This window comes from Hylobates moloch, unplaced genomic scaffold (genome assembly GCF_009828535.3).
Source record: "Hylobates moloch isolate HMO894 unplaced genomic scaffold, HMol_V3 SCAFFOLD_4, whole genome shotgun sequence".
Lineage (NCBI taxonomy): Eukaryota > Metazoa > Chordata > Mammalia > Primates > Hylobatidae > Hylobates > Hylobates moloch.
This window is the reverse complement of record NW_026652279.1, coordinates 62,273,725-62,299,754: the sequence shown is the minus strand read 5'-3', so window position 1 is coordinate 62,299,754 and position 26,030 is coordinate 62,273,725. Positions and strand designations below refer to the sequence as shown.

The 26,030-nt window shown below is 38.0% G+C and overlaps 2 long non-coding RNA genes across 2 annotated transcripts in view; both read right to left on the bottom strand.

Annotated features, from left to right (window-relative positions):
* LOC131383255 (uncharacterized) overlaps positions 1-26,030 on the bottom strand; it is a 216,543-nt gene that overhangs the window by 75,519 nt on the left and 114,994 nt on the right. The gene's annotated exons all lie outside the window — the stretch shown is intronic.
* Positions 1,984-15,813, bottom strand: LOC131383256 (uncharacterized). Its single transcript, XR_009213149.1, has 3 exons — positions 15,709-15,813; positions 9,606-9,688; positions 1,984-2,234 (listed from the first exon to the last, which is right to left on the bottom strand). It is a non-coding gene; the product is annotated as an uncharacterized LOC131383256 (long non-coding RNA).

The window sequence follows — 26,030 nt, the reverse complement described above, 5'->3', positions numbered from 1 at the left end:
ATTTACTTATCAGAGAACTGAGAAAATGAAACCACATTCTTCATGTGTGAAGAATCAAGTCACATTGTACCCTAGGGACTCAATAAGGCTACTCCATCTTGCAAAAAAAAGATATTTTACTAGAAATATTAAAATAAAATGTTAAGACATGTGTATTAAATTGGGTTGTACCAGAAATGTTTATTTTTTATTTAAACATGAAAAGGATATGTGTCCATCCAATGTGGTTTTCAGAGCCTATGTTCCCATGTAGGGGAAAAAATTCTCCCTCACCATTCGCCTCCAGACCCACCCTTAGAGCTTTATTTTTTTAGCACAGTGTTTAGGGTGGAATGGAAATCCCTGTGGGGTAGGAAACACTTTAACTGTAGCTATCAATCACTTATAATTTAATATGAATAAAAGCTCTCAGAGCAGAATTTTTATCAAAAGCACTGAGGATGTGAAGGTGTAGCTACACTTATATCAAGGATTATAAAGTAAAATGGAAAAAGAGCAGAGTTTTTCTGAAGTCACATTTCACATCTTCACTGACTTGCCTTGGGCTGGCCTTGACTGCAACCAGGAGGCCATTTGTCTGTGGGCATCAGGACCAACCCTCCCCTCCAAAGCAGAAACTCAAAATACACTGCAGTCTTCAACCATTCTTTCTGTGGGCCCAACGCACAGCTGCTGTTGCTTCCTCCTCAGTCTGGGGAATCACCCGAAGATCATTAGATTCAGAATGACTTGGCAAACCAAAATCTTAAGAGAGTGCAGTCGCGTGGCCCAGTCACTATTCCACAAGTCCTCAGTTGTGAGTCAGTCAGAGTACTTCATAGTCCTTAGCAAGTGATGTAATAATCTGGAGCCTGAGAATTGTGAAATCGAGGATTTGTCACCAATTAACCGTGTAACTGTAAGGCTTTGGTTTCCTTAAATGTTAAAAAAAAAAAAAAATAGGAGGGGAGGGGAGATATTGCATAATCAAATAAAAGTAGGAAATACTGCATTAAAAGAAACTTAATGCTGTTTTTCTTTTTTTTTCATTTTGGGAATCCCCAAAGCCTATAATATGTTAATATGAACTGCAAATCTCCAGGAGGGGAAACAGTGTCCCATGTTTCCCAAACCCATTTGATTTTGGAACCCTATTTTCCTTCTTTATTTATTTATTTTTTTTGAGATGAAGTCTCACTCTTTCACCCAGGCTGGAGTGCAGTGGCAGGATCTTGGCTCACTGCAACCTCAGCCTCCCAGGTTCCAGTGATTCTCCTGCCTCAGTCTCCCAAGTAGCTGGGACTACAGGCACGTGCCATCATGCCCAGCTAATTTTTGTATTTTTAATAGAGACAGAGTTTCACCATGTTGGCCAGGCTGATGTTGGAACTCCTGACATCGTGATCCACCCACCTCCGCCTACCCAAGTGCTAGGATTACAAGCGTGAGCCACCGCACCCAGCTGTAACTCTATTTTCAAATATCATTTTTTAGAACTCGTATTCTACTGGTTACAATTTGGAAAATGCTAGACTAAATGATTCCCAAAGGCCTCCCAAGCAGTAATATTCTAAAATTTTACTCTATGATTCTTTTCTTCCCCCTCGAATCCTAATAAGGAACTCCACTTGAGATTCTGCATATCCAAACTCTTTGCAAACTTAAAAATACCAAAAAACTGTCAGCTATTATAATATGGGGGCAGGACCAAGGAGATGAAGCATATCCTCCTGTCAACACCCTGAGAACATGGGTAACAGTCTCCACTAGAAAATCTCTGACCTGCAATTATGATTTTTTGTAATGTGCTTAATTACACACTTAGAAAATAAATTCTAGAATTCCAGCACAATTTTTGTTTAAGGAAATAAGAAAATCCTTTGTTTTGCATAAATGGTGTTGTAACTAATTAAGGGAGAAATTAGCTGCCAGGTTACATGAAAAGACAAGACCTGATTCCATGACATCTTCTTTGCATTCATGAGAAGCGAACTGATGGTCTGCTGCCTGTGTGGTGTTTAGCTCAGCCTCCACCGACTGGGACTCATTAGCCAAGGGTTACAAAAAATGTAACCAATGCTTTTTCCAGATATTCCACCGCAAACCAAGTAAGATGGTTCTGTCCCTTGCCTTGAAGGCCTGGGTCTGAGCCACTCACGATGCTCCCTCCAGCTCAGCCTGCACCACGGGATTTTCATTAGATGGCGTTCCTTGTATTCAAGCAAGTCCTGCTGGGGTATAAATACCGCTCCTTTCTTTTTGGAGAAGTGAAGAAGGAGGTAAGAATGTTAATAAACGGCTATTCATTAACTTTTTAAATAATTTTAATGTTTAATAAACTTCTTGTTCTAGTCTTGTTTTTCCTAAGAATAAATCAACATATATTCCAAGTGGCTTTGGGAATTGGCTAAATATTGCCCCTGCTTTTTCCCTTAGTGAAAGTTCATCCCATTTTGTGATTTGAGAGGCTTATTCACAAGCAGCATTCACCAGAAGAGCCACAGAACTGCTGATGCTTGTAAGGCTCAAGATAATGGGATGTGAAATACAGACATTAGAGGCCCATGTGAACACAAAAAGCCACACGCAGCCCAAGAGCAGGTATAAATTTCACTGTTCTGAAATGCTATGGGCAGTCCCAAGGCCAGGGTGGGCAAAGGAGGCTCCCTCAATGTGGGATGCCCTCCCCAGCTCTCCCCATTTTCCTCTTGGGGATACTCTGTTAGTTTAGAGAGCACTAACAGATTCTCTGTCTCTGGATGGCTGCTGTTAAAATCTACAAGAGTTTCTTACCTTACATTTACTTATCAGATTAAACTGTCCTTTCAGAGGAAGTAAGAAAATGAGACCACATCTAAGGAGTGTTATTATGGGGCATGAGATTGGATCTTGATAGGACCTGGGTGGCAGAGAGTGGCAAGGACTAGATGCAAGGGCAGCCCACAGGATATTCACATTTCATGGGTCTTTGCCAACCAGAGCAGGAGTGAAGAAGTTAGAAGAGTATGTCAAAGAGAAATTCCAAAAGGGAACTCTGAAAAGGAAGGTGGCCAGCTTCACAGGGAAATAAGTGCTTCCCCAGCAAGCCCTGCCCAGCCCCCAAATCAAGCTCTAATGAGAGTTTTTCCAGTCCAAACAATATCCGCACTCTCAAGCAAGAAAACAAAAAGGGAAAACAGCAAACCTAAGTCACCTTAACAATTTAGCTCTTCCATGTACCCTGGACACAAGAAGGACAAGACTTTAGAGAGAATGACACAAAAGCACACATTTTCTCAACATTCAGAGGCTCCATACACCTGAACAGTTGCCAATTCAATTCAAGTAGAAATTTATGCCCCAGGGACAGTGACTTTGCTAGTGCCCAGAAGAGAGTGGAAGGGCTCTGGTGAGAGACGTGAAAATTAAAAGTGACAGTATCATGTTTTGGAAACATCATTGTAAGGAAAATAATCAACAGGACAAATAAACTGAGGAACCAGACGCTTCTCTTAGTAAATTGGTTGACAGAAAGGGAAATAAACAACTGAGCTGGGTAGCCTTGTTTTCCTCCCATTGAGACTATCTCCTCAAATGTCACCCATCCATCCTCAGTAGTGAGAACTCCAAACCTTGGTGGTTCTGTACTTTTGCCACAAACTTTATTCTTGAGAAGCCAAGAGCAGCAGAAAACCTAACTTTATGTTTTCCTTTTTGAGAGAGCCTTGAACTTCCTTCTCAGAAATTTACTAAACAATGTAGAGCAGGCTTGGAGGTAGGTGGGTTTTTTTTTTTAAAGAAGAAAGAAAGAAGAAAGAAAGAAAGAAAGAAAGAGAGAGAAAGAAGAGAAAGAAAGAGAGAGAAAGAGAGAGAAAGAAAGAAAGAAGAAAGAAAGAAAAGAAAAGAAAGAAAGAGAAAGAAAGAAGAAAGAAAGAAAGAAAGAAAGAGAAAGAAAGAAAGAAAGAAAGAGAAAGAAAGAAAGAAAGGAGACTTCTGAACATCCAGGATGATATTCAGCCTGAACTGCGTTAAATTTCAATAAATAAATACATAAAATATATCATCTAAAGTCCTTACTATTAGACCACCAGAAAACTTAAAGGAACCCAAAATGTATAATCTTAGAGGAAACCCAAGGGCCACTTAAAGAAGCCTCATTTTACTGAACCACAGCATAGCTGATCGCTGATGCACCCTCAGAATTGCATATTTATACTCTTGTCTGCTAGTAGAATAGGTGGCTGGGCTTTTGTTTTGTTTTGCTTTAGCCAAGTGGAATGCATTTCTCTAGAAGCACAGCATATCTTGGACCTGGGTCTGGATAGAGCCCAAGGAATGCGAGATCAGAGAGTGCCTGAAGTTACCAGATAATGGCCAACAGGCAACGAAGCTTTTGATTCTGTAAAATAGAGAATTGGACTAGATGAACTCTAAGTGTCTTCCAGCTTGAACATTCTATGATTCTATGCTTCCACCCCACATTCCATATTCACTGACAAACAAGGAAAATCCGATCTGCACTAGTGGTGGTTTTTAAAACCTCACGATTCTATAAAGCACCAGGAAAATGTGGTCATACCAGACATATTTAATTTGTGTGTATTTCATCATTGCAGAGCCCTTACCAAATGTTAAACTGGGGCTAGGGTTCAAGGGTATTTGAAAAAAATTTTTTTAAAAATCTGGCCTTTAGGTTTGTGCTATATTAATCTATGGGAAAAACAGCAAAGATTGTTAGGGGGCTGTGATCCTGAGGACTATAATCAGATATACACTAAAGAACTCTATGATGAGAAAAAAAATCCTTGAGGGAAGGGTTTGGAAAGGGAGATCTGAATGGTCAGTGTCTGCAATGAACTAAATGTGTATTCACCTGCCCCCATTCATATGTTGAAATCCTAACCACCAAGGTGATGGTAGGAGGTGGGGCCTTTGGGAGATGATTAGGTTATGAGGACAGATACCTTATGAATGGGATTAGTCCTTTTATAAAAGAGACCTCAGAGAGGTTCCTCACTCCTTCCACTATGTGAAGTTACACAGAGAAGGCCATCTATGGAGAAGTGAGAATCTGTCAGCACCTTGATCTTAGACTTCCCAGCCTCCAGAACTGGGAGAAATAAATTCCTATTGTTTATAAGCCACCAATTATAGGAGTATTTTGTTATGGCAGCCTGAACAGACCAAGACAGGCTTGAAGTTATGTCCAGGTATTATTAAAGATCTTTTGGCTGAGCTAACAATATGTTAGAAAAACTAAAATGGTTTTGTTTGCAAAAACAAAATATATTTAGATAAGAAGAACAAAAAACTACATACTCATTTTTTGAACTGAGGTTTAGCTTAGATCCAGTAAAATTCACCCTTCTTAGTATACAGTTTTATGGGTTGACAAACACATATGATCATGTGTAACCAGCACCACAGTCAAGATAAAGAACAGTTCCACCATCCAAAAAAACTCCCCATGCCGGCCCCTGGCAGCCACCTACCTGTTCTATGTCTCTATAGTTTTCCTTTGAAAGAATGTCATTTATATGGGACAGTATTCAGCCTTTTAGACCTGGTATTTTCATTAGCATAATACATCTGAGATACATCCATGTTGTTGCATATATCAATAGTTTGTCCTTTTTGTAGCTGTGTATTATTCTATTGAATGACTTTATCACATTTGGGAAACATTTGGGCTATTTCCAGTTGTTGACAATTACAAATAAAGCCACTGTGAACATCCCCATACAGGTTTTTGTGGGAATGTAGGTTTTCATTTGTCTGTGGTAAATACTTAGGGAGGAACATTTCTAGGTTTGTATGCTAAGTGTATATTTAACTTTATAAGAAACTGCCAAATTGTTTCCTAAAGTGACCAAACCATTGGCATTCCCACCAACAATGTAAGAGGTCCAGTTCTTCTCCAGCCTTACCCACACTGGATATGAACAGTTTTCTCTTTAAGCTTTTTTAGTAAGTGTGCATTGACATCTCATGTGGCTCTAATTTGCCTTTCCTTGCTAATTAATGATGTTGAACATCATTTCATATGCTTACGTCCATCCATTTATTTCTTTGGTAAGGTGTCTACTCAAATCTTTTGCCTACTTTTTATTGCCTTTCAAATGTTCTTTTGTATTCTGGATATAAGCGTCTCATCAGATATGTGATTTGAAAGTATTTCCTGCAGCCTATCTTTTTATTCCTCTAACAGTGAATGTTGAAGACCTATAGACCACTTTGAAGACCACTTTTGAGAGTTGATAGAAAATGGAGAGACAGTGAAAGCCCATATCTCTCATTTGATCTCCATCTTCTCTGTGGAGAATGTTCTTCAGAATGGATATTGTGCTACAAACACAGCAGGAGGGAATTAAGTTTATTAAATGTATTAAAATTTACGTAAGTGCCAAGAGAACATTTACATTCGCTAAACAAGCTCTATAATGCTATCAGAGAGAATTTTAATGCCTGTGGCTGAGAGAAATGCAAATGTGATGTGTGCCCATGAGGAAATGGGAAAACCAATAGAGGATCAGGAGTATTGCAGACCCACCAAATGTCTTTCTTATTCCAAAACTGAGTGAGAGATGGAAATAGCACACACCAAAGGACAGTGAGCTATCCTCACTCAGAAGACGGAAACTAGTTTCTACTAGTAGTTAGCATGAGTTCATTAATAGGCCACATGAGATTAACCTGTTTTTCCTATTTGGCAGGCCAAAAGGCCACATGTAATAGCTATGAAACATGTAACAGCTGCATTTTACAAAGTCTCTCTAAATAGCTTAGTTGATAATATGGGAAAACAAGGGAGATGACCATTTGACTAGTTGCATTTGTAATTTTTGAATAACTGTATGCTACGTAATAGTTATTTATCTGTGTATCAGTGGCAACCTAGAGAGAAATTTTCTTAATTATCTCATAACACATAATTTTATTAATAATTCATATAAAAATGTGGAAGATGGGTATCCCAAATTTGTAGATGGTAGAAAGCTGGAAATTATTATGAATGATTTAAGACCAAAAAAAGACCAAAAACATCTTCTCAAGCCAGGCTGAATACAATGAGATGAAATTTAAAGGAGACAATTTTAAAATACTTCACTGAAGTCCAAAAACAGTTTGAGTTCTGGGTAGTGAAGGACACAGGGCTCAGCATGAAAGGTGAAAACATGACTTATGGTTTGAAGGACACAGGACTCAGCATGAAAGGTGAAAACATGACTTATGGTTTAAATCAACAGCAAGCCTGAGATAAGCCAACAGTGAAATATAATGTCCAAAATTCCTAATATGCAATCTTGGGATATGTTGATGAACGTTTATCATTTTAGAGTGAAGAAGGATGATAGTTCTATTTGGCCAAACCCAGAGTTTTGTGTCCAGTTTAGGGCACTACACTCTAGGAAGCCTATAAACTGAGCATGTCCTGAGAACAAGAGTCTACCGTATGATGTAAGCAATGATCAAGGAAACAGGAAATGATGGACACGTGAGGAGAGAAAAAGACTTTGGGACCCATAGTTGTTGACAAACAACAGTTGAAGGTTTGCATGGGATCGAAGAATCAGACTTGTTCGAGATAACTCCAAAAAGGTTATAACTCTAAGATAACTCTAGAACTAAGGCTAGGAGCAGAAAGGTCATGAAAGGAGAATATTTCTGACATAGTTGTTGAAATATGAGCTACATTGTTTTGAAAGTTAATAATTCTCTTAAGAAGAATTCAAGAATAAGCCAGATTATCTCTCAGAGGGGATGTCTGTATATGAAGGAGATTTAAAAACACAATGAATAGATGAATAAAATAACCATGAAAGTCTTATGTAACCTAATCACTATGTGATTCCATGATCATATGGTACTTGTTTGAACTCTCATTTTTCTGAAACTTGGGGTGGGGGAAGGAAAATTAACAAATATGTAGAGGGAAATAAGACCCACAGCTACAAAAGAATATTTGGAATCAATTTGGAAGTGCTTCCAAGAAGTTACATTTGGACAGTTTGGGTTGTTTTTTAACTTTGCATCAAACTGAAGATTAGATTTTATGATTTTATGAGTTGCAGGGATATTAAATTTTTTACATTGTTTCTTCCACTTGACATTCATAAGAAATGATAAGCAACTGAAATGAAAGTAATAAACAAATACAATGTTAAATACAGTGAGAATTTCTCATTAGACATAGTGGGAGCTTTAGAATTTTGTTGAAATTTAGGAAGAGAAAATAAATTAAAATTTGGAAGGGGGAAAAAGAGAGTGTACTGGTAGTTGGGCTCAATACTGATCAACATATTGATAATTCTCCAGAATAATCAGTGGAAAATCAGTGAGAATTCTCCACTGATTATTTTGGAAAATTAAGATGGAAAAAAACACCTTAAATAGTGTAATAGCATATAAAACAAGAAAATAAACTAAAATAACAAAGGAAATGTACATTGATACAAAAACGTGTATAGAACTACATAGTAAGGAAACTGAAAACCATCAAAATCTTGTCAATAACAATTGATTGCACGCCTTCTCTAAAAAGGATCGGCACTCAGTATTGCCAGGAAATCATCCCAGAATCAGATTGCTCTGGACTGATAGAGCCCAACTGGTTAAACGGCTAAAAATAAGCAATCAATTCATAAGCTGAAAAGTTCACATGCCCTGCGGGTAGAAAATGAGAGTGCCAGACACAAAAAGAACTGAATGAAAATTTCCCAGACCTTGTGATTCTTGGTGCCACAATCAACATCATGTAGTGCAATGACATGCTGTGTGATATATCATGCACATATACATACACACATACACACACATAAATACATACACATACATGTATGTATAGGGCTATATGTAAACACATGCACATACCGTTTTCTGCCAATTCCTTTTTCTTTACCCTCACCACTCAAGTCTACACTGGGAATAAAAATGTAGATCTTGCACATACATAAGTAAGCCTTAAGTCATGGAATTCATTCATGAGTTTACAAAGTGTAAATATATCATAACTACACTAGGAGTTAACAGTCTTATTGGCTCTGTCATTATAGCTTAACTAAATCTAAAAATCCTTCAGGGAAATATTCAGGGAGGGCTGTAAATCAAGGTAGTCACCTAAGCAAAGGGGGAAGAATTTCTTCAAGGGATTTGGAAGGACACTTGGTAAAAGTACATTCTCTACCATCTAAATGTCTTCATATCAGACATTTTATCATTATCATTCTTTTTAAGCTAAGCATTGTCTTCCTCCTATAAATTTCTTTGAAAATCAAAGGGATAGCATTAGGAGATATACCTAATGTTAAATGACGAGTTAATGGGTGCAGCACACCAACATGGCACATGTATACATATGTAACTAACCAGCACGTTGTGCACATGTACCCCAAAACTTAAAGTATAATAAAAAAAAAAAAAGAAAATCAAAGTTCCTAAAGTAGGGGTTAAATCATTAAGTTCTAAAACCTAAATGCCAATTTGATTATCAATTTCTTTCCTAACCAGCAAAGAGAGAGAAGAATGGGTGAACCCCAGTTATACATCACAATTGTCAAGGGAAAGAGGAGAAGGGTCCAAGAGATAAAGGGCATGAGAAGATGAAGTAAATAGAAAATATCTCTGACGAACTTCATTTCCCTTCATACCTTTGCTCCAGCAGATTCTGACCTTCATAATGATCATTCCCCAAGTCATCAAGCACAATGCAACATGATAGAGCTGGTTATACCTTAGCAATAATAAAAATAAACCAAGCTATGAAAAATGGCTTAATCTTTTCATTTCAGGTTAACTTTAAAACGCATTCTAAAGACAATCCCTCCTGTTGATCAATTCACTTTTATTCTCTTGTTTTTTGTTTGGTTGTTTTTGTTGTTTTTGGAGACAGGGTCTCACTCTGTCATTTAGGCTCACTGCAGCCTTGACCTTCCAGGTGCTAGTACTCTTCTTACCTCAGACTCCCAGGTAGCTGGGACTACAGGTGCATGCCAATGCAGCCAGCCAGCTATTTTTTTTTCTTAATTTTTGTAAAGACAAGGTCTCACTATGTTGCCCAGGCTAGTCTTGAATTCCTGACCTCAAGTGATCCTCCCTCCTTGGCCTCTCAAACTGTTATGATTATAGGAGCAAGCCACCACACCCAGCCTCACTTGTTTTTTAAAACAACCCTAAAATGGCATATTCATCAATGCACCTGTTGTATTACAGAGGTGATTTCATGTGGCAATCTATAAAAAATTCTCAGAAATATCACCTTCTCCATGAAGCTTTCTCTGATTCCCCAACCCAGATCCCCAATCATCACTCTTCATGCTACTTGGGGGCTCTGTTAGCCCTTCCGTTAGAACTTTTTTCACCATATTGAACATTTAAACTTACCACTCCAGTTAGATAACAATCTCTTTGATGTCCCCAGCACCTAGCCCAGAAACTGGCACAAGGACAGTGTTTAACAACAGCGTGACACATGAATGATCAACTACCAAAATACTTGTTACATGGTAAATGTGTGTTCTTTGACTATCTCCCTGACTATGAGCTCCTTGGCATATACCCTTAATTATAGGACAGGCCTGTTCAGCAGTGATGCTTCCTCCAAAGTATCTCTTTCAGGTCAGATGTAACTACCTTATCTTTGATAAATAGTAGGTAGTGATCCTGCACACCAGGAAGATGGATTAGATGACTTCTTTGGGATTTTCCTTCACAGAACCATTTCAGAAACATTAACAAGCAGATATTACACTAACTGGAAACTCAGGCAGCAATTACAATGTCTTCTTTTGCCATCACTGCCTTCATTTAATTCTTACAAAAATATCAATGTGTTTGGGGAGGTCCCAAGGAAATGAACCAAACCTAGTTAGTCAGAACAACTCAATCCTCCTTTCTTTTGAGTCTATATCCTCTTAGTCTACAGACCGATGTAAAAGTCATTTCCCTCCTGGAAAAGAGTCTGCTTCTGCCAAGCCAAACAGCAGGCACAAAAGCAAATGGAGCTGGGGCCCTGGCTCTGCCTCCAGGCCCTACCTTTGGCAATAAGCATTTTTTACCTTTGCATCCTGCGCCTTCCACAGGATGCTCAGTAACCTCTAATGGAGCTTCCAAGTTCTTTGGCAAATGCTCATCATGGCCAGTTGGATTTCTCTTAAAGGGTTTAAATTTTTCCACGCTACCACCTAGTCATGAAGAAATTCAGAAATTATTAAGCTTCTAGAATCAATGGCTTCTTTTTTATATAAAAGAGAATATCTTGCTATGCAATCTCTGACTAAAATAGTATATACTTTGTCAACAAATGTCAGTGTTCACTTTGGGATGGTACTAGATACTTTAAGTACTTGTAGTAGGACTGAAATGTAGCAGAACTGAAACTTGTACTATATATGACAATTCAGATATATCCTACATTTTTTTGCCATTGTCTATAACTTTTTTTCCAGAACATATTTTTAGGCAGGAGGGAAAACAAAACCCTTCTCTTTCAAATTAGAATGACTTCCTTTGAGTTAATTCAGTCAACTGAAAGTGTCTCACTTATTTAGGAGTTTCTCCCTCCTGCTCCATCTTCGAAAGACGGCATCTGCATAGTGGGGAGACTCCGCATATCCTCCATGGCTGTTTTCTTCCCTGTCTACCACATAGCAGTAGATCTGGTCTTGCCCTTAGGAATCCTTCCTTGGTATCTGTTGAAATGAAACTAGTGCCTGGCATAGATCAGTTTAACACCTTCTGCCACTTCCTTGTCCTGTTTTTAGTGCTTAGGTGTCTACTTGCCAAGGGATACAGAAATATTTAGAATCCCTAAAGGCCACACTCAGACTACAGGTTACCAGCACATCACGTGTGGCCTGTCTAACCTGGCTGCCATCATAAGACTCCAATACATATGGAAAGAAACAAATTCTCTAAAGGGCTGACTTCAATGTTCCCTGTTTGAGAAGTGAGGAGCAAGCCTCCCTATGCTGGGAGTTTCCCAAAACTGTCTGGGTGTTTCTGCCTTTCACTACCACTCCTTAGGGTTTTGGCCAAGAGAGGAAAAGTAGGACAATAACATCTGTTTTCTTGTTTCTCTTCCTCTTACCTTTTTCTGTTTATGGGAAAACAAAATAAGTAAAAACAAAAACCTAAGTACCTTGATGAGAACTTTCCTTAAAACAGACTCCAATATTTCTATACAATGGCTTACAACAAAACTCTCTGAAGGAAGTATGCAAGGATTGGTTTTTGATGTTTATTGTGGGAGAGAGTTAGAAATTTAATAAATTCTTTTCTTCCTCAAAAAAAAAAACTAGATATGAAAACCATCCTAATACTATGGACTCGAAAACTCATCTTTGAGACTCATTTCCAAGGCAAAAACCTTCTTGGCTTAATCTTTTTTTTTTTTTTTTTTTTTTAAGACAGGGTCTCATTCTGTTGCCCAGGCTGGAGTGCAGTGGCACGATCTCAACTCACTGCAACCTCTGCCCTCAGGTTCAAGCAATCCTCTCACCTCAGCCTCCCCAAGTAGCTGGGGCTACCAGTGCATGCCACTATGTCTAGCTAATTTTTGTATTTTTTGGTAGAGACGGAGTTTCACCATGTTGGCCAGGCTGGTCTCCAACTCCTGACCTTAAGTGATCCGCCTGCCTCGGCTTCCCAAACTGCTGGGATTACAGGTATGAGCCACCATGCCTTGGCTTAGTCTTAATGAGAGGAGGCCTAAAGGAAAAGATGATTCAAGAGAGAATGAGGTTGGGCACAGTGGCTCACTCCTGTAATCCCTGCGCTTTGGGAGGCCAAGGCAGGTGGATCACTTGAGGTCAGGAGTTAGAGACCAACCTGGCCAACATGCTGAAACCCTGTCTCTACTAAAAATACAAAAAATTAGCCGGGTGTGGTGGTGGGTGCCTGTAATCCCAGCTACTCGGGAGGTTGAGGCAGGAAAATCACTTGAATCCAGGAAGCAGAGGTTACAGTGAGCCAAGATAGCGCCACTGCACTCCAGCCTGGGGAACAAGAGCAAAACGCTGTCTCAAAAAAAAAAAAAAAAAAAAAAAAAAAAAAAGAGAGAGAGAATGAAAAATGTAACTGATAAGTATTTTTTAAATTGATACACTTTTAGATTTCTGATAATATAAAAAAGGAGAAATTTTGTATTAAACCACACTTATTTTCTACCATGTAGTCTACTATAAAGAGTTAATAAAGAGACATAAAATGGAAAAAGGCTTGACAAACTATAAATAAATAGAAATCATTTCCCTAAAAACATCTGGATGTGATGTTTTAAGGTAAAACTTGCTATTTATCAATAAATAAACTTAACCAAATTGTCTTGGGCCTATCATATGCCAGGCACTAAGTATAAAGAAATAAATAAAAATCAGTCAGAAAAAAAAATCAAAGTCATAATCATAGCTATTTTCATGCTTGTTCCTGATTATATTATTCTGTTATTCCTTTTAAAATCTATCGAATACAGACACATACATATACATAGATAAATATTTACATCTATATTCTGTACTAACAGCAAGGGAATTATAGTACCTTTCTCTTTTTCAAATACTGTGACAAGAAGGAAAAAGTATTTATAACCTTATACATAGACAATAAACTGAGATTTAAATTTTGGGTAATCTGCCCAAGGTCACCGAAGTTATAAGTTGAGACTTAAACCCAGCTCACTTGACAGTCGGTCTGCTACTTCTTCCACTGCACCATTCTGCATCTCCTTGTAACCAAATATATCCATGAAATAGTTTAATTTTCCCCAAAGAGCCAGGAAACATATGATTCAGAACCCTATATATTGTAAGCTGGTTCTAGGATAGTTATGGGACTGAAAGGGACAAAGACAGACTCCCTGTCTCAGTGTATTCTGCACACTGCTGCCTGCCAGGTTAATTATGTTTGACCCTTGTTTCTTAGTATTTTTATATGAATAGAACCTCTGTATTTTAGCTAGACACCTGCCCTCTCCATCCTGCTTTCCTGTAGCAGTCATATGGAAACAGAAGCAAGCTGTCACGGACCATGTGAACAAGAATGAGCCCTAGGGATGGTGAAGTAGTAAGATGGGAAGATACCGAAGCCCTGACTCTGTGGAGCCAATCTACCAGCCTGGACTGCTTAGGTCTAGACTGTTAATAAACTGAGAAATAAACTTTTATCTTGTTTAAGCCACTCTTACTGATGGTTTCTGTTAGACCAGCTGAACCTTTAATTAATACGTTTATCTTCCCTAATCACTCTTTAACATATGTTGACATTCAGATACCATTGACTGTTCTCTATTGCCTACAGAATGAAATCCAAACAGCATTCAAGGGCTTTTATAATCCGGCCAACACTTACCTTCCTCTCATTACTTCCTCTACTTCTTTTCTCCCCATCAGACATGGATTCATTGTTTCTTGAACATTCCTCCACTATCCATCCTCCCCAAAGACTCTCCACAATGAACTCTAATTTCTGAAACCCCCTTTATTCTTTCAGTGAACTCTTTACAGCCCCCCTTTGAGCCCACAGTATCCTATGCCCAGAAAATGCTTAATAAAGATTCTTTTGTTGAAAAGGGGAAGGCAGAGGAGGAGGGTAGAAGAAAGAGAAGGAAAAGGAGGAGGGGTGTGGGGGATATAAGAAGAAAGAGTAGGAGAAGGGGAAAACAATTGGAAATGGGTGACTATTGTGTTTTGTTAATGTTGATAATGTTGAGGAGCAATATATGCAATGGGTTCAAAAATAAAATGTAAAGCTATGAAAGCATGAGAGGAAGTCTGTGGCCATAAGCATGTTTTGTATGCTTTTATGAACTTTCTATTTGAGTGTTTTTTATTTATTTCTTTGGAAAACAATTAGGCAAGTGAGAAACATTAAGAAATTGGTTTCCACTCATTTACTGAGCTATTTTCTCCTCATGTAGCATAATTTGAATAAACCACAAATTAATTTTCTATCAATGGTGCCAAAATGTCTTTGAGCATTTTAGGATTCTCAGAGTGGCTATTTGAAACTTTATTTATTTTTCAGCATATTGCTGAAATAAAAATAAAAATCTCAGCATATTGTTATAGTTGAAAGAAGTTCCACTCTGTTTTCATTTAGGACTTTCTGTGTTGTTTTCCCCAAAATAAAACAACAGGTATGTCTAAGCAACATACAAAATTATCAGGGAAAGTTGATCTGAAATATTGAAAAAGATAAGGTAGGAGCATCAGCAAAGAATCCTATGAAAAAGTGTAAGTTCATAAAAAGGAAAATTTCATGAAGTGTTATAGGTTATACAGGTTATATAGTTTATTATAGGTTAACTAAACGTATTAACTTCAATCTGTGTGTAAATAAGACTGAGTCACCGGAATTTTTCTTCTGGCTTTAAATTTCCATGTCTTTATCCCCAAATATATATTCCTAAGTATTCCCAATACTCTTGAAGAGTACAACCTTATGAGTGAGAAGTTATCTCTAGTTTTCCCAAATAGCAAAGGCAACAGGTGTCCCTCATGGTAGCTAACAGAATAAGTACTATATGCCTCTACATACAAAGAATGGGGCTTCCTTTGTCAAGCAGTGGACCCAAAGCAACTGTATATGCAGTCTACTTGGTATCAGATTTAGCCTGAGGATAAAGATAATGTGAGCCATTTTAGGGGAGGGGCAGGTTAATCCTCTTGTTCTCTGCAGCCAGGAAAAGGCAAGCCCTATAGAGAGAAAGACCTAATGTGTATATTTATTGTGTTGCTATTACAGTCTGTTACATACCTTGAACTGGAATGTTTGCATCCCACCCAAATGTTGGATCATCAAAAGCAGACTCAAGTCTGCTTTGGATTTGTATTTTCCAGGCCCACTGCACTTGTACCATGGTTTACTGAAATATGAATCAAAGATACAAACACCTTACACTCCCTTCTCTACCAGATCGAAATTATAATTATTATTTAATGCCAAGAACTCTTGTTATGTTATTCAAGCTACTTTTTGAATAACAACAATATCTTACATTTGTATCAAATTTTGTAGTCTCAAGTTCATTATTTTATAATGCAGGCGCAGTTTCTGTATAATTCTCTTGTTAAATTTTTGGAAAATGTGTCATCTCATGTTGTGAATGATTTTATTTAGTACACAATTTAATTAAATAAATCTTCATTAATTGAGCACCTACCTTTCAAGCTCATGTCACCCTGTAAACATATTTACAAATGTTCTTCCATTGCAGCCTCAGACAAATGGAACATATCATAAATCCTATGTCTGTCACATGAATAAACTTTATTACTCTACATGATGTTTCCAGTAAAAGAAAAGAGGTTAAGGACATATCTAATACAATTAAGATTTGGACAACTATCAAAGGTTTTCCTTGAATGTGGTTCTATAAGTTGGGGTAAACTTATAAGCTTTTTCTGCTTAAATAGCTTCCCATTTCCAATTACTAAATATGTCATAAGAGAGTTCTTATGTCATGTTACAAATACATTATCAAAACTGTATAAGAGCATTGCTTTCTTTTACATAAGGGAATACCCTCCCCTGATACTTTGGGTTTACATTAATCTTCTCATGGTTCCCACAGCAAGAAGCTATCCTTATGTGCCCTCAGCTTTTGTAACTACTTGTTACCCACTCTTCTTGTTCCACAGGCACGCCTTAAGGTCTTTTAGCCAACATTTACTTTTGACCCCTCCCAGTTGACCCTTTCCCTGGAATACACCCTTGTCTCATCTATTTCTCCCAGACAATCCGCTCTTCTCCATAGTCAGTATGTCCAAACAACTCCAATTTGTATTCCATGACCTTTCCAACAACCCACACACCCTCTTAAATGGATGTTTTACTCATACAATCATGATGCTTTTCTTGTTTCCCTAGGATTCTCTGTATTAGATAGTTTAGAGAACAGTGCCCCAGTTTTTTAATTATAGGATTAAGAACTAAGATTTATTGGATGCTGCAATGTGCCAGGTACCATGATAAAAATCTAATTTAAACTCCATTACAATTTTTGGAGGTTAGTATTAACCCCACTATATGGATGAGAAAACAGCCTTGGACAGTTTAAATAACTTGTCCAAATGCATTGCTCATGACAGGTCAAACACAGGCTTTAACTTGAATCTATCAGACTCTGTATCATTCATTCATGGTGTAGCCAAGAACATAATACCTGTGTTTTTTAACTCAGAAATTCAAGAGGGAGTTTACCACAGGGTATTAGTCACAAAGGTGTTAGAAGATTCCAAAGAGTAAATATTGGAAGAGGAAGCAACCAGGAATTTTCAACTGGAGACTATCATCCCCAGAGTTGGACAAATAAAGGAAGAGATGAGGTTACTAAAGCTCAGGAGGTATATGCCGTAGAAGCTGAAATGAAACAGACTCAGACAGTGGGAGTTGGGGCCATGGAAGAACAAGCTTCCTGGCAGGAGCTGGAGTTTCACAAGAGACACAGTCACTACTAAAAGCAAAGAGATATGGAGGCAAGCACCCTAGGTTATCTCTTCCTCCCACCCTCCTATCTCCTACCAGTGCCCTCCAATGCCACTTCTAGGGAGAAGCTGATTAGCAAGGAAGTCTTGGAACTAATTCACAAGAATAGCTTCTCTCCAATACAGAGAGGGATACAAGGGAAGGAACTTGAGAATAAACAGGCAAAGGCTCACTCGACTCCAAAGCTCATGTTAACCTCATTAAGCTATGTCGCCTACACTCCATCATCTACATCCAGTAGTGTTAACTGACTGTAGCCTGCAGCTATGACAAAAACAAGCTATCCATTTGCCAATATCATAATGCCTTTTCTGTATCTTAAGCATTACCAAGCACCTCACATAGTGACTAGAACACTGTGGGCACACTGACCATTAGTTTGCTTTTTTCCCCTCTCAAATGTTGACTAAGCCAATCAAATCATCTATAGGAAGAGTAAGTGTAGGCATAAGGAATGGATCTCAAGTAACTAAATACCAAAAAGATAGAAAATTATTTTCCATGATACAAGAAAGACAGGAGACCAGCATAATTTTTTTCAATTTTGGCCTTCATGTAACATTGTTTTATGAATTTATTGCTAAATCAGTTTGATGACGCAGATGACCAGATTACTATGCAAGCCAAAATGCTGTCTAGGTAGCCTGAGAGGCCTTTAGACAGCTGACTGTTACTTACTACCCAGCCCCAACCTCTCTCTTTCTGAAGAGAAAAGGTCAACACCACTTTAATGTTGTAGAAAAGTCACTTGCTCAGCTTTTGGTACAACAATTGATATTATTTTTGGAATTCATTACTTCTCAAGTGTCCTTTATTTAATCTATTTCACATTCATAAGGAGTATGAAATCCAAAACCAGCATAGACCCAATTATCCTCATTACTTGATCTTAAATGTAATTCCCTAACATATGGAAGAGGGAACATTTTGGGAAAACGTTAATGGGTCTGAAGCATCAGGGTGACAAAGTTCTCAAAGTTGGATACTCATCCAAACATATTTAATCCCCCTCATTATAAAAATTACACTAGAAATTTCATGAGAACCATCTTACTAGCAGAATTCTAGGTATTTCCTGTTCCCAAGGGCAGAGAAATACTGCAAAATCAACATTTTTAAAATGACATTTCAGTACTGTCTCTCTTGGCTGAAAACAGAAAAAGCAAGAGACACATAAAAATGAAAAAGAAAATAAAGGTTAATTAAACATTTTCAATGCTTAAATAGTTGATTTTTATGTTAACCTTTATGCAAATTTGTATTTTATCCAAATGAATTTGCTATCCTTGGTGACAACATCATGAATACATTAAATACATCTGCTTCCTATAAGTTTAATTCTTCCACAATTACTCTAAAGAGAAATGAGTATTATCATTTCAGTGTAAAGACCAAGCATCATTTGATTCAACTGTTTGGCTGTTTCTGCATTTTAGAAAAAAAAAAATTCTATCTTCTATCACTCATTTTGAATACAATCTTAGATAAGCTCAGTTGAACTGGTGGCAGAGTGTAATGTTTGTTGAAGTCTGTGAAATGAATTCACTTTGAATATGATCTCTTGGTCTGAAAGTTGAGTATCAAGCCAGCATAAACTCTTCTAGCAGTAAAGTTATAAATTTCTCTCAATTTGAAAAACTCCCACCCCACCACCACCACCACTCATAACACACACACACACACACACGCGCGCGCACACACACACACACCCTCCCTCACATTACCTAGAAGCCTCCTCCTATAAAGTAGAGCAGGCTGCTCCTTTGTGCATTTGTTCTCAAATCTATTCTTCCCTGGCACCATGTTTTGCCCTGTAACAAGGATGTGCTGACTCCTGCAGGCTGCCTTCCCCAAGTTCCCAGTGGGCCTCTGGCATTTGCTAAAGAGAAGTAACTTGTGGGAAAATTGGAGAGCAGGAAAAAAGGAAATGCCCGATATTTCTACCTCTCTGTTTTCTTCAGGCTGTGTCTCCAGCATGCCTTCATGGCAGGAAAGGCCAGCCACAGTTCCAAATTCCACTAGATGACCCTCAATCCCTGGGATCCCATAAAAATGTCCCTCCCTTAGTCTCTCTTGGCATGGCATTCTTTGTTGCTAATCTCTGGGTTGCCTCTCTATCTTCTGTTTCATTTCTCAGATCTCTCATCATGCATATAATCAAGTCCTTCTATTAAGCTTCCACTATTTTACATACTTAGGGAGTTTCCTGTGTTCCTCCTTGGAAACTGACTGATACAGTTTCAATCAAAGCTGACAAGGATTATAACTCATTGTTTTCTGTTATTCTTAACATTTGCTTCTTAGAAACATAAACTGTGAGAGAAAGTAAGAAAAGAAAGAAGAGGTGAAGAAGAGAAAAGAGGAGAGGAGAGAATGGAAGAGAAAAAGGGAGGGTGGAGAGGAGAGGGGAGGAGAAAAGGGAAGGGGAGAGAACTCTTCCCACGTGCCTACAAAGGTTCAGTGTCGTTCTCTGTGGAGATTACTACCTGGATCTTTTTGTTTCTTCCCCATTTACCTCGAAATGCAATGGATTTGGACAGTATTGGCTATAACATTCTCCACCCCTCTGCAGAGTCTCTGCTCTTCTTGTAATCAGAACAACCTATGCCTCAACACAATCCCCACCAGAATGCCACTTCTCATAGCACAGATGGGAATAGTCCATGGCCGACTGATCCATCTGAGGTTCTAAGTCAGAAGCTATCTCTGCTCTGCCCCTTTTCATGGAGAAGCAAGAGCCTGGAATGGCCAAGAACTCCTCAAAAATTTCAAGAAGTTCAGTTCCTTAAAGGAGCAACATGATATCCTATGACGCACAGACTCGGGCCTGAGAAGCCTCTTTTCTGGCACTGCCGGCCCTGAGAACTCCAACACGCCTGCCAAGGGAGTTGCCTCCAGAAGCTCCCAAAACTTACAGTCTGCAGAAGGCATGAGCATTTCTCCCCAACTCCGCACTTCACTTTCCACCTGGGCTCCAAAGAATCTCTGCTTGCCAAAATCTCCAACACTCTCTCGAATAGCCAGTTCTTTGACACTCACTTTTCTAACAATAGGAATTGAAAACAGTCCACTGAAGCAAATGAGAGTGGCCATCCTCATCTTCTTGCTTCCGCCTTCCCTTGTTCAATCCTACATCTGCTTTCCCCCAACACCAAAACAAAATAAAAATGACAGCGGATATCAAGAAATGTAAAAAGTTCCTTAGCAGTAATGAGTAAAGCAACTATAAAGAAGGACAGACCTTCTTTAGGAAGTCATGTGAGATTCAACCTCAGACCTCCATGTATTTCTGCGTTCTGAGAAAAATGAGTGTGTACATATGAGTGACACCACTCTATGTACAAAGTGCCATGGGACAGCATGGAAGAGAGAAGCCAAGCCTGCTTCAGAGGCATTAAAGACAGGCCTCTGTCCACACTTCTGCCGCAGCCAACAGATCAAGAACACAAGGGTCAAAAATCACATTCACTTTGGCTATAGTACCTTAGTCAGTTCAGGTTGCCATTACAAAGTATCATACACTGGGTGACTTATAAGTAAGAAAATTTTATTTCTCACAGTTTTGGAGACTAGAAGTAACCAAGGTCAAGGTGCCAGCATGGTCATTTCCAGTAAGAACCCTTTTCTGGGCTGCAGACTGCCAGCTTCTCCTTGTGTCCTCACATGACAGAGAGAGGACTAGAAAGCTCTCTGCTGGAGTCCCTTTTATAAGGGCACTAATTTCATTCATGAGGGCTCCACCCTCATGACCTAATCATCTTCCAAAGGCCCCACCTCCTACTGCTAATACCCTCACATTGGCGGTTAGAATTTCAACATACGAATTCAGGGAGGACACGGAGAATATAGGGATTAAAGGAATTCAATTACTCTTTTACTTTTCTTGTTTCCCTCTTTGGGCTTTTATTGCTGTTGTTGCTTCTGTTCATTTTTCATAAAAATCAAGTTCTGTGAAAAAATTCTGTTTGCTGTAAATAAACGCTCTTGTTGCCAAAATTTCTTACTGTGAGAAGTATTACAAAGTAGAAGAAGGAGCTGGGAAAAGAGAAGTTAATTCTGAGTTTGTGGGCCTAATAATTATTCTTATATTTGTAATTTGCAAAGCTTTTATGAAATACTCTGATTTCTTTTTTTTCTGGTGAGTTTTTTCTCTACTTTTTAAATAAAGGCATCAATATTTATAAATAACTACTGGCTGTGTTGATTAAATAGAGCAGCCTAGACATCCAGGCCTTGGAAAGTAAATTGGTCTTAGTTTTTGACTGGTCAGTTAATCTTGAGACTTAGCACTCACAGACTAGTACCTGCACTTTAATTCAATGTTATCTTTTTGGGGTTTTCTTTCATTCTCTCTCTCTCAATGATGCTATAAAATTCCAGTGCAGGCCTAATCTTTAACAAATACATAGCTAGAATGCTTTATTCCTTAGCTGCATGTACATTTAGCTTATGAGAAAGAATGATACTCACAGTAATGTGAAGAACTTCCGGAGGGGTCTCTATGAGCAGAGATTTCCATATTAGTCCTTTTCAGGGGGGAAAAAACAAGTCTAGGTTGCATACTTGAAATGTTTTCATTTGGCAGCTTCACATGCCAAGCTAAATCCGCTTTCTACTTCCCTAGTCAAATCTCTGAGATTTGTAAGGACTGTGGACTTTTTCAACTGGTCAGCCCCTTTTTGGAGTCAGATGTTCCTATCCTAAGCTCTAAGTTCAGTTGTACAAAATTAACCACCTATACTATGGGCAGCTTTCTGTCAGCCAGGTTTATGTGGGCTCAATCTCTGTCATTCTTCTTGGACTGGGGGTTTGAAAAATCAACCCAAGGCTACTTTGAATCTCTGAGTTAGCCCATTCTTCACTTCGGTTTCTGGAAATTAGCAAGTCATCCTGCTACACTAACCTCCTGGCTACAGACCACAGTATTGCATTAGAAATGCAAAGGAAAGTAATTTCTGCTCCTACTTTTCCCATATAATATAAAGCAAGACAAAGCAATATCATAGAGGGTTATAGGGAAGAAGCTATGGGTTTTTGAATTCAGACAAAGCTAATTTTGAACGCTAGTAACACCTGATATGAGCTACAAGATCTTGTCTCAAAACCTTAGTTTCTTATCTGTGAAGTGGAGATATTAAGAACTGTGCTACTGAAATTGTTATGGAAATTAGAGATGACAAACAGTAAGTAAAGCAGTTGCTACTGTTATTAATATTAATAGTGTGTTTTCAGTGAGAAACACAAACAGACTTCTATTAGATAATGGCACAACTGAGAAAAGAAAATATGCACATGGGAATATAAAATGGACAAATATCACTGCCCGGGGGCTTTACCCAGGCACAAGCAGATATTCTACGGCCATGTGTTGAGAAGCCTATAGCCCTCTCTGGAGGGAGGCACACTGTTGAAATGACATGCCAGGAAGTTAGGGAAGGTAACTATCACATAACTGTACAGCTTTAATGTAGTTTCACCAAGTGAGTGCCACAGCAGCCTTTCACTAAATAAAGGAGGAAAGTGTCTTTCCCATGTGAGTGACAGAGGCTGTGGTGGCTGGCCAGGGTATAGAGTAAGTCTGCAGTAGCAAACACTCAGCAGCACTCATACCCCAGGCTACATCCAAAACCATGGGGTCAGGCCCTAACGAACAACAGTATTTTGGGAGGCCTGACAGTTGTCATCTTGTTATTTAGCCAACTTTTTCTTTTTTAAATTCATTCTGGCTGATTTTTAAAGCAACCCTCTTACTTGATCCTTAAGTATTTTTCTTCTTGATCTTAATGGGTAAATCACTTACAGCTATCTATATAGTTGTGGGCTGGATCTATTAGGGATTGTAAAGAGAAAAAAAAGTGTAAAAGACTTGAAAATGCTATGATGCCCTTGTTCTTTGGCTCTTTTGACAACTGTGCCTATCTTCAAATAGTTTTCCCAGGCACATGGCTCTGAACTTGGTTTAAACTCAATAAATGCTTCTGGAACCCCTGCTAAAATTAAGGACCCACTATGCCTTCCTCTAATTGACAGCATTACTTTTTTTAAAGGAGATTATAGTACTTTCCAGTCATCAAAGCTTCCCATTATTACAGATCGGCATTTCTGGTGTAGATTAACAAATGCCAGAATTATCCTTCAGCTCACAGCATAGATTCAGGTTTGAACTCTGTATGTAGAGCAGCTTACAATTTATGTGCAGCAGAAATGACACCATTGAGAAAAGTTATCATGAACCACAAACAAAAGATTAAATTGTTTCCCCAGATGCAGCTTCTGAATTTTTAAGTTTTAAGTAAATCTTTCACCCAATTAAAGCTTATTATAACTACAGAGGTTTCATTATTAATACATAGCCAGAAAATTCATTACCTCTATCGAATCTCTAGTTTTCTCTAGATTAACCTGAATCATTGAGTTTTAAGTGTGTTTGGGCTTTCTGCTGCTTGAAACATGGCATTTACTGGGCCAATCTCTGTCCTATGTTGGGAAAGATAGGAAAATTGAGATAGAGATGAGCAAGTCATCAAATTGTCAAACCTGAAAATACATTGGCCAGAGTGAAAAGCATTCAGGTGGAATACATGGGTAGAGCTCAGTTCAATATGTCAGATATCTACTGAGTAGTTCAAAGCTAAAAACTATGGATAGAAGTTCAGAGAAAGAAGTGACTGTTTAAATATACTTTAAACACATGAGTCTGAGCATTAATTACATTTAGAAAACTTGAGACCAGCCGGGAAAAGAGTTAGCTCAATCTTGAGTAAAATTGATTATTTGAGGAAAAAAATGAACAAAACTGTTTCCACTGAGTCAATAGCCCTAGACATTTGCACTGACCTTTAAGAAAGTCTGTACACAGCAGCCTTACAAAACACGTAGTGATTTCCCATTTTACATGAAGAATTCAGCAAAATTCCATCTGACATTTATGACTTGTGATTCAAATCTATCTCTTACTAGGTAAGCCTAGAGATGGTGCTGCTATTATATAAATAACCTAAAGCTGGGGTTCTCAAAGTATGACCCATAGTCGAACAACATCATCATTACCTGGGAACTTGTATTGTAGAAATGCAAATTCTAGGACCCTCCCGGAGAACTGCTTTATCAGAAACTGTTGGGAGTGAACCCAGCAATGCTTGTTACCATTCTGACAGCAACTGGCCTACAGACTTACAGTTACAGATTGCAAAGTAAAGATGCTTCTACCTCTATTCTCTTCTCTGAAATTGGCTGAAAATAACAATAAGAAAAAAAAAAAGGAAATTCCATTTTAAATGATATTAGCTACTACAATACCAAACCAAAAACTATGAGGAATACAGTGAGATTTGGATTCAATTGAGCATAATAGATGCATACCTTAACAGACCTCAGGCAGAGCATGGAATTCTACAAAGGAAAGAGACACAGCCCTAAGGTGCCTGACCAGGGATTTTTTATTTGAAATAGCAAATTGTAGAGTGACAGGCAACGTGGGGTCAAATGATGAAGGAGGCAGACACACCATCTTTCAAACTACTAGGCTGGCAATATGGCAAGGAGAAATGGTGGGTAACAGTTGCTGTTTTACAGTTGCTGTTCAAAATTGCTAAAGTAAAACTAATAAATATGAATTCCAACACATTGCTCCATTGCAAGATAAGCAAACTGAAAGGGCACATCTGTGAAAGAAGTGAGCAAAAATCTGTCCACTGGCAGAAACTTTGGAAAAATAATTGAAACAGCATAACCATAATAAAGCTATCTTCTGCCCCAACTTACTTCCCCAGCCCTTTTTCAGACTATTGTTTATCAAATAGCTAGCTACCCCCCGAAACAATGGCCCCATTTAAAGATGAGAAAAATATCAGAAAGAAGCTGGAATAAAACCAACATATAGAGATACTACAAGAAAAAAATTAAAAAATTATACAAAAGAGGCACACAAATTAAATGTAACAATTATAGAAGAAATATATTATTTCCTCAAATAATTTTCAATGATATTGAAAAAAATTTTAAATAAAGCCTTTTTGAAGAAGTATTTAGAACAAGACAGAATGGCTCAAAGAAGAAAAGACAAGCCTATGGAAGGATAATATAAGTAAGCTAGCAGAATTTAGCAAGGAAATAAAAGAAAGAAATATGACTCATTCAGAAATAAAATCCACTTTACAAGCAGACATCTTTTAATGGATATCACCAAAAATACAGACTTGATTATGGAAGTTAGACTTGAAAACACCGAGTAAAATGAACAGGAGAAAAATAATTCGAAATCATTGGAAAGGAAAATTGAAGATAAATTAAAATTAATATGGAAGACAAATAAATAAGATCCAATATGCATATCCATGAAGAGAAGTAAATGAATTAGAAACAAATTCAAAGATGTATTAGAGAAAGACATTCCAGGACATTTTAATTAAAAAGCAAGTTACAATTTCAAGGCAAAAATTATTAAGTTAGTCAAAGAATGGGACTTGATAATGATGAAGTATATACTCCATAATGAAGACCTAGCTACCTAGCTATCCTTAATATCTATGCACCAAATAATATAACATCAAAATGCATAACGCAAAAAACTGGAAGAAGTAGACATAAAT